We start from the raw sequence: 9,641 nt of genomic DNA, 5'->3' as shown, positions 1-9,641 counted from the left end.
CAGTTTCCTTTATGTGTAGTTTTCCCGTTGTAAATTTCTCGCTAATTTGATCACCTGGCCCTAGTTGTTCAAAGGCCGGGTAACTTTATCCAGTGGATAAGTCACTATCCGACAGTTTCAATCTGTGCAAAGATTTCAGTATTTCCTCGTGCACAAGCGAATATGCACACTCTAACCACTGCTTAGTTAAGGAATGTACGAAAACCTTGGACAACATTTAACGTGAAGTATATTTTAGACGCTGAAGAGTGCCTTATCCAGCGGATAAAGTTATCCGGCCTTTGAACAACTGGGCCCTGATGTATGATGTAACTTTTTGGGTCGTCTTATTGTTTCAGTCCTTTGCGTGCGAGAGTTCCGCCCGAAAGTTCTGCAAAAATGGCAGGAATAAATGAGTTAAAATCACTTTTTTGTGGTGTATATTATGTATGTGTGCAATATATCTTGGCAAGTTATTCCATTTCCTTACAATGCGAATAAAGAAAGAATATTTGTAGCGATTACAAACCGCTCTCCTCAAGTAAAGTTTATAGTCGTGGTTAGCTCTTGTACGAGATTCTTGGTAAACTCAAAGAAATTTGGGAAAGGGAGGTCATCAATACCAAAAATTATCTTATAACATTGAACCAGAGATAGAAATTCTTTTCGCTTCTCTAGTGTTTGCCATTTCAGAAGGCTTAAACGATGTTCATAACTCATTTGGCCACGTTTCTGCCTTAAAGCAAGTCGTGAAGCTCTTCTTTGAACTTTTTCTATTGCCACAACATCCTTAATCAAGTACGGGCTCCAAACAGGGGCCGCATACTCAAGTAAAGGCCTGACCAGCTAGTGACGTGTAGAGCTGCGAAAAAACATCCTGGTTATTTGTTCCGATGGACCGCTTTATGATACCCAGTACCATATTTGCCTTATTTACCGTTGCACACACATGTTTGCTCCAGGAAAGGCAAGGCTAGGAGAGATGGTTACCCCGAGGTCCTTGGTGTTATCTACCGACCTAAATTGCCCTTTCAGCGAATAAATAGGTTTGGTTTTATCCTTTCTATGTGTAATATGCATCATCTCGCATTTATCCGGATTGAAGTGCATCTGCCATTTATTTGCCCATTCATTTGTCACAGTGCAGAGCAGGGATATCAACATCCGAACCGATTGTGCGGTAGATTTTAGTACCATCTGCATAAATCTTAAAGGAGGATGTCAAATCTGTCGAGATGTCATTTACTGATGTACACGATAAATAAAAGAGGGCCAAGAATTGTTCCTTGGGGCGGGCCGAACTTTACTGACAACCAATCCGAACACTTGCCTCTGATAACAACGCGTTACATTCTGTTTGTCAAAAAATATCTAAACCACCGCAGTAAGGGCCCGTCTATGCCGTGCCTATTCAGCTTCAGTAATAAAGTTTCGTCTGACACACAATCAAAAGCTTCAACAAGATCCAGTAAGATCACATCAGCAGGTCTAGATCAATTTGTAGCTTTAGCCCAGTCATCATAGCACGCCAGTTACTGCAGAAGAGTGGATTTACCACTGAGGTAGGCGAAATGATCCGGGTTGAAAAGATTTAGATCAGCCCAAAAATCTGCCACCCGGCTCCTCGCCACTTTCTCCGCGATTTTGCATAGAATACACGTGAGCGAAATCTGACGATAGTTCTCTCTAAGATTCATATTCCGGCTTTCTTGTTCACCGGAGTAATATTGGCGTTTTTCCACATCTGGCCCAGGGGATTTATAGATATTCAAATTATTCAACATTTTTGCGACCTCTGCAATATGTTTGATTGTGATACAGTTTCTGGGTCCAGAAGACAAAAATGGTGAAGGAATTTCCAAAGCCGATTACGACTGTCTATTGGAATGCGCATAAGTGGTGATTAAGGTAATGGCTGTCGAGTTAGGCATGTTTCCTCCCGTCTTTATGATTTGATCTTCTTTTTGTCCCCAAAGAATCTTTTTGTATTCTTTTACAGAAATCTACGCAATGTGATTTCTGTTCCATTAAAGGTTTTTCAAGTACGTTTGATAAGACTCTAGTCCAAGTTCGATGGAGAAACGTGAGTTGAAATTCAATAATTGTTTTTATTTTTCTGCAATACGTGCGTTGAATATTCATGCTCGTTATTTGTCGGGAACCTCCTTTCCGTTGGTCGGATTCCATTTATTAAAGGTTCTTTCCGGCCTACCAAAGTCCGAGCCATGCGGACGTGCCATCACTTAAGGTGCATTCCTAAAACTTGACTGTTATCGCAGAAGACATCCCCTTAGGTGCCAAGGTGGCTGACGCAACTGCGGAGCGGGATTTGATTCCCATTGGTTTGCAACCCAGCCTCACGAATCTGCAAGAAAGAAAACTGATCTTTCTCGGAAGTGAATTCTTCTTCATTTGATTTATTTTCAAATTTTAAGCGAATATCTCGATTTATGCAAACTACAAGCTTTTTTACTTGGCTGTGTCTTATTTTAAGCAGTTATGAGACAAATGACTTAATTTCGTCACCAAGTTAGAAGTTTAATGTACCTTGAAAATGTTTTGCTGTGAAAAAAGATCTTTGGATAGAAATGAGAAAGTTAGGTAAGTTTTATTTTCCTTGCGCATATAAAAAATCAATAAATAAAATAACACTCTTGCAGAAGATCGCCTACAAGTTTCTAAGTTGAACAATTTAAATCTTGCAAATTTCATTGTAAGTTATCCGATTAGATTTCCACATAGCCGACGTTATTTGATATGAAGGTGTTTGCGGAGTCGTTGCTGTGGTGGCAGCTGATACTTGAAAACCGATGAAAAGGTGTGTACTTTTAAAGAAATCAATGGATGCCTCCAAAGCCCGAAGTTTGATTGATGCACTTCTAATTTGCGAGCCTTCATAATTTTCTGGGAAAGACTTTCGAAAGTGAACATTGTTTTTTTCATTTCGATTTGCATTTTATAATTTGGGCTGTCGTTGTTCACCAAAAAGGGCCTTATTTTATTTATTCCATCCAAAAAAAAAATTATCATATTACATAATGCAACCACAAACCCTATGAGCGTAAAATGTATGAACTCATAACATACTAATGTTAAGTTCACTATGGAAAAGGAGGAAAACCACAAACTACCATTTATACATGGTCCTTATTGACAACAGTCGCCCCGATTTTCCAGTTGAAGTGTGAATGAATGTATCTACAATGCGCTTCGTTCCCAGGTGGTATAGAAATTTACACTACGTTACCATGGCAACAGCACCTAGCTACAACAACTTCCAAAATTTATTTCTTTATAGTCAATCTTGCACCAAGCTTATTTCGGGCACCCAGTAGTACGTAGTTTGCAAATAGCGTTTACTAACACCTGCATACTAGAAACATTTGTTCGGCCACCTTAAACATGTCAATTTAGCACTATCACTTTAATTTTCCTCTTCCTTCCTATCATCTCTACGTTTTTTACTTGTTTTTATGGAAGTATTTCGTTGTATCCCTTCAGCATTATATAATGTTATCACAGAATTGTACCAGTATCACGCCATTTGTAATTTACCTGATGCAGAGTTCCCGAAGCAATGTCAGGACATGGCAAAGGCGGGAAAAAGATGGCCAAAAGCTGAGAAGGGGCTTGATAAGGACGATTCATTATACATATTTGAGACAACTGGAGTTTTTGTTGCAGTAGGTCCCGGTAAGTATTCATATTCTTCTTGAATCCTCTTCCCAGTTGTACAAAGGGTGGATAACGTTATCCAGCCGACAAATCCTTATCCAGTGGATGAAATCTAAACAAAAATAATAGAGCGGATAATTTTATCCCGCGCTCGCTGGATAGTGCTATCCAAGCCTTCGTACACTCAGGGCCCTGTTGTTCAATAAACTATTTGCTGGATTGCCGGCCAATGTCTGTTTTTTACTGACATCTGCTCTTAAAGAGTTGGCGTTTCAGGCCTACATCACACAAGGCACAAGGCCCTATTTGCCAAGGAGATTCAAATTATTATTCTTACATGTAAATGGCTTTCCGACAACTGTAGCATTTATTTTTTTATATCTTGGTCATTTTAAAGCAGCAACAGAACACTTCATATCAGTTCAGTTCACTTCATATCAGTTTATTAAAAGCTTGCCATGTTTTTGTAAAACACAATGAAAATAAATAAATAAATTCATGACGGGAAAAGACTCATGAATTAAAAAGTTAAATTGTGACTTCACCAGATGAAAATATGCACACTAACATTTACATGCTCATGTCCCTCAGTCGTAGTTCGCAAAGCTTACCAAAATCGATTTCGATGCAATAAATGATTTCGCTGCGTAAGGTAAAGTATTCCATCAAACAACGGACAGGTACCGAACGGATAGCTAACGGCTCTGGAAAATGGCGAGTTCACTGAAAGCCAAAGAAGGTTAAGATTCCCTGATTTAAATGAAAATCTGCCAAACGAAATGAAAATATCGGAGACGCGCAATTTTACCGTAATCACGGATATGCAAATTTGTTCAACCGATATTGATAGTACAATTATTGCTAAACGGTGTTGAAAGGCAACTGTGATCCTCAAATCTCTTTGGCCTTTCTACGGGAAAATGAAGCAGAAAGTGAGTGATGGTCAACAATTATATATCTGTAGCCCGACGCGACCCGCGTGCGGCAGAGGAAATTTTCAATTATTTCGTCTTGAGCGTAGCGGAATTATTCGTATGTGCCTCTAGTTAAAGAAAATTCAACGGATAATTCAACAATACATGAAAGGTCACAAACTTCTGTCTTCTTACCTACCGTCGATTCGACTTCGACATCAAGATTTGCGCCTCGGTGATTGGAGGCGGTGCACAATCGCTATTACTTGTATCAATGTGCATTTGTTGAGAAACTTTTGCTTCACCTTAGAGGAACACCATTTTGTCACTTCTTCAGACACTTGCTTCTTATGTTGGAGAATGCAGAGAGAATGCGTTCAAAGCACTATTTCCGGTTGTCGCTTCTTTCCGACGTGGGATTGCCTATTATTCCACTTCCGGTTACACCGGAGTGAGTGATTCATTTGCATACGGAATGCCCCTAACACTCGTGAATGCTAAAGCATATCCACGAGTAAAAACTTACGTTTACTTCGCGGAGTTCGCGGTTGGCAATGAAGCTACTGCAAGCATTATTTGTATGGTAACCAGTGGCATCAACGGTTTCATTTGCAGCGAACGGACGGCTGAGGATGTTAGAACAAGTTCGTTTCTGGAAGCTAGAGCTATCCTTGATATAGGGCGTCAAGGTTTGTTCATTCTTGTGCTTTGTAATGGCGCAAATTTGCTTGGCATCAACTCCAGCTTGATAAAGACTGGTTATTGTAGAAGCTCGCACACAATGTGCGGTATACATTTGAGAAAGGCCTCGGCCTTTTTCGATATCTTGGGCATCAGCTGGGCGATTATATACTTTCCCAGGGGCTCGTTCTTGTACCAACAGGTTCCCGACTTGCCAAAGTTTATCAATGGAGTCTGAAAAAGCGCTTCACACTCCGGATGAAGTTTACTGAGCATAATTTTCAGTGAGTTTATCACTCATGTCCAATATACACAAACGGATACGAATCGTCAAAACACCCTCACCAATCGTACCATTGGTAAAAGATTACGATTTGTCAAAGACGCCTTACGATTCGTACCATTGGAACGAATGGTAAGCTCCTCATTCGATCGGAATTCCATTGGTGAAATGCATCTCATTAACACTTGTAAGCCGTGCACAAACGAATGGTCGATTGGTACCATTGGTACCATTGGTACAAATGGAAAAGTAGTCAGTCGATTGGTTACGATTTGTACCATTGGAACGAACGGTAAGCTTCTCAGTCGATCGGTATACCATTTGTAAACTGCATCTCATTAACTGGCTTGTGAGCCATGCGAAAACGAATGGTCGATTGGTACCATTGGAACAAACGGAAAAGTAGTCAGTCGATTGGTTACGATTCGTACCATTGGAACGAATGGTAAGCTCCTCAGTCGATCGGTATACCATTTGTAAACTGCATCTCATTAACTGGCTTGTGAGCCATGCGAAAACGAATGGTCGATTGGTACCATTGGTACCATTGGTACAAACGGAAAAGTAGTCAGTCGATTGGTTCACCATTGGAATCTGGATCTCAAGACAAACGCCATGACTTGAATCTTCCTTGATATATGAGCGAAATACCTCGTTCTTTAATGCATGAACCAAACAACATGAAACAATCGCACTACACATGAATCTATCTCGTTCCTAAATCCATGAGCCGAAACAACCATGCTACACATCAATATATCTCGTTCTTTAATGCACGATGGGCCAAAACAAGCGCGCTACACAAGAAGATTCCTCGTTCTTTAATCGATGAGCCAAAACAAGTGCACATGAATATACCTCGTTCTTTAATCCATAAGCCAAAACAAGCGCGCTACACATGAATATACCTCGTTCTTAAACCAATTAACCGAAACAAGCGCGCTACGAATGAATATAACTCGTTCTTTAATCCATGAATTGAAACAAGCGCTCTACACAGAATATAACTCGTTCCTTAATCCATTAACGAAAAACCGAGCGCGCTACGCATGAATATAACTCGTTCTTTAATCCATGAACCGAAACAAGCGCGATACGCATGAATACAACTTGTTCTTTAATCAATGAACCGAAACAAGCGTGCTACGCATGAATATTACCGGTACTCGTTCATTAATCTATAAACCGAAAAAAGCGCACTACACATGAATATACCTCGTTCTTTAATCCATGAACCGAAACTAGCGCGCTACACATGAATATAACTTGTTATTTAATCCATGACCCCAAAAAAAGCGCGCTATGCATGAATATAACTCGTTCTTTAATCCATGAACCAAAACATTAACGCGCTACATACAGAATATAACTCCTTCCTTAATCCATGTACCAAAACCGAGCGTGCTACGCATGAATATAACTCATTCTTTAATCCAGGAACCGAAAGAAGCGCGCTACGCATGAATATAACTCGTTTTTAATCCATAAACCGAAACAAGCGCGATACGCATGAATACAACTCGTTCTTTAATCAATGAACCGAAACGAGCGTGCTACGCATGAATATTACTGGTACTCGTTCTTTAATCCATAAACCAAAACAAGCGCGCTATATGTGAATATACCTCGATCGTTCTTTATCCATGAATCGAAACAAGAACGCTACACATGAATATACGAGTCATATTCATGTGTAGCGCGCTTGTTTCGGTTCATAGATTAAAGAACGAGTTAAATTCATACGTAGCGCGCTTGCTCACACGTCTGCCTCGCATGCCTTGCATGCCTCGCTGGCTCGCAGATTGTGCATCCCCGTTTGGGTTCATGGATTAAAGGGTGAATTATATTCATGTGTTCCTCGTTTGTTTCGGCTCTGCGATTAAAGAACAAGGTATATTGATGTCTAGCGCGCTTCTTTCGGTTCATGGATTAAAGAACGATTTTGATTTATGTGTAACGTGCTTGTTTCGGATCATGGATTAAAGAACGAGTTATATTTATGTGTAACGCACTTGTTTTGGTTCATGGACTAAAGAACAAGTTATATTCACGTGTAGCGCGCTTGTTTCGGTTCATTGATTAAACAACGATTTTGATTTCTGTGTAGCGCGCTTTTTTCGATTCATGGATTAAAGAACGAGTTATATTTATGGGTAACGCACTTGTTTCGGTTCATGGACTAAAGAACGAGGTATATTCACGTGTAGCGCGCTTGTTTCGATTCATGGATTAAAGAACGACTACCGGTAATATTAATGCGTAGCACGCTTGTTTCGTAATAAATAACGAGTTGTATTCATGCGTATCGCGCTTGGTTCGGTTTATGGATTAAAAAACGAGTTATATTCATGCGTAGCACGCTTGTTTCGGTTCATGGATTAAAGAACGAGTTTTATGCATGCGCAACGCGCTTGTTTCGGTTCATGGATTAAAGAACGAGTTATATTCATGCGTACGCGCTTGGTTCGGCTCATGGCATTAAAGAATCAGGGTATTTTGTTTAAAGATCGACCTTTATTCAAGTCATGAAGCTCGTTTTGAGATGCAAATTCCAATGCTTAACCAATCGACTGACTACTTTTCCATTTGTACCATTGGTACCAATGGTACCAATCGACCATTCGTTCAAGTTTCAAACGGCTTACATGTGTTAATGATATGCATTTCACCAATGGTGTACAAATGGAATGCCAAGTCACTCTATTGGTACCAATGGGCGAATGGAATCCAGCTGTACTCAAACCGAACCGTAGCGAAAACAGTCCAAGTACCCTTAATGAGATGCAATTCACCAATGGTGTACCAATGGAATGCCAAGTCACTCTACTGGTACCAATCGTACCATTGGTACCAATGGACGAACGGAATCCAGCTGTACTCAAACCGAACCGTAGCGAAAATAGTCTAAGTCCCCTTAATGAGATGCAATTCACCAATGGTGGTCCAATGGAATGCCAAGTCATTCTATTGGTACCAATGGTACCATTGATACCAATGGACGAACGGAATCCCACTGTACTCAAACCGAACCGTAGTGAAAATAGTCTAAGTCCCCTTAATGAGATGCAATTCACCAATGGTGTACCAACGGAATGCCAAGTCACTCTATTTGTACCAATCTTACCATTGGTACCAAAGGACAAACGGAATCCAGATGTACTCAAACCGAACTGTAGCGCAAATAGTCTAAGTCCACTTAATGAGATGCAATTCACCAATGGTGTTCCAATGGAATGCCAAGTCATTCTATTGGTACCAATCGTACCATTGGTACTAATGGACGAACGGAATCCTGCTGTACTCAAACCAAACCGTAGCGAAAATAGTCTAAGTCCCCTTAATGAGATGCAATTCACCAATGGTGTACCAATGGAATGCCAAGTCATTTTATTTGTACCAATCGTACCATTGGTACCAATGGACGAACGGAATCCTGCTGTACTCAAACCGAACCGTAGTGAAAATAGTCTAAGTCCCCTTAATGAGATGCAATTCACCAATGGTGTTCCAATGGAATGCCAAGTCATTCTATTGGTACCAATCGTACCGTTGGTACCAATGAACGAACGGAATCCCACTGTCAGTCAAACCGAACCGTAGGGAAAATAGTCTGAGTCCCCTTAATGAGATGCAATTCACCAATGGTGTACCAATGGAATGCGAAGTCATTCTATTGGTACCAATCGTACCATTGGTACCAATGGACGAACGGAATCCAGCTGTACTCAAACCGAACCGTAGTGAAAATAGTTTAAGTCCCCTTAATGAGATGCAATTCACCAATGGTGTTCCAATGGAATCCAAGTCATTCTATTGGTACCAATCGTACCATTGGTACTAATGGACGAACGGAATCCAGCTGTACTCAGACCGAACCGTAGAGAAAATAGTCTAAGTCCCCTTAATGAGATGCAATTCACCAATGGTGTTCCAATGGAATGCCAAGTCATCCTATTGGTACCAATCGTACCATTGGTACCAATGGACGAACGGAATCCAGCTGTACTCAAACCGAACCGTAGTGAAAATAGTCTAAGTCCCCTTAAGGAGATGCAATTTACCAATGGTGTTCCAATGGAATGCCAAGTCATTCTATTGGTACCAATCGT

The 9,641-nt window shown here is 40.5% G+C and overlaps 1 pseudogene; it reads right to left on the bottom strand.

The window, feature by feature from the left end:
* Positions 1–5,049: 5,049 nt before the first annotated feature.
* Positions 5,050–9,641, bottom strand: part of LOC146471232 (uncharacterized) — a 5,649-nt pseudogene continuing 1,057 nt past the window's right edge.

This window comes from Pavona decussata, unplaced genomic scaffold (assembly GCF_977016875.1).
Source record: "Pavona decussata unplaced genomic scaffold, jaPavDecu1.1 SCAFFOLD_105, whole genome shotgun sequence".
Taxonomy (NCBI): Eukaryota; Metazoa; Cnidaria; class Anthozoa; order Scleractinia; family Agariciidae; genus Pavona; species Pavona decussata.
Note: the sequence above shows the minus strand (reverse complement) of the source record. Positions and strands in the feature narration are given on the sequence as shown.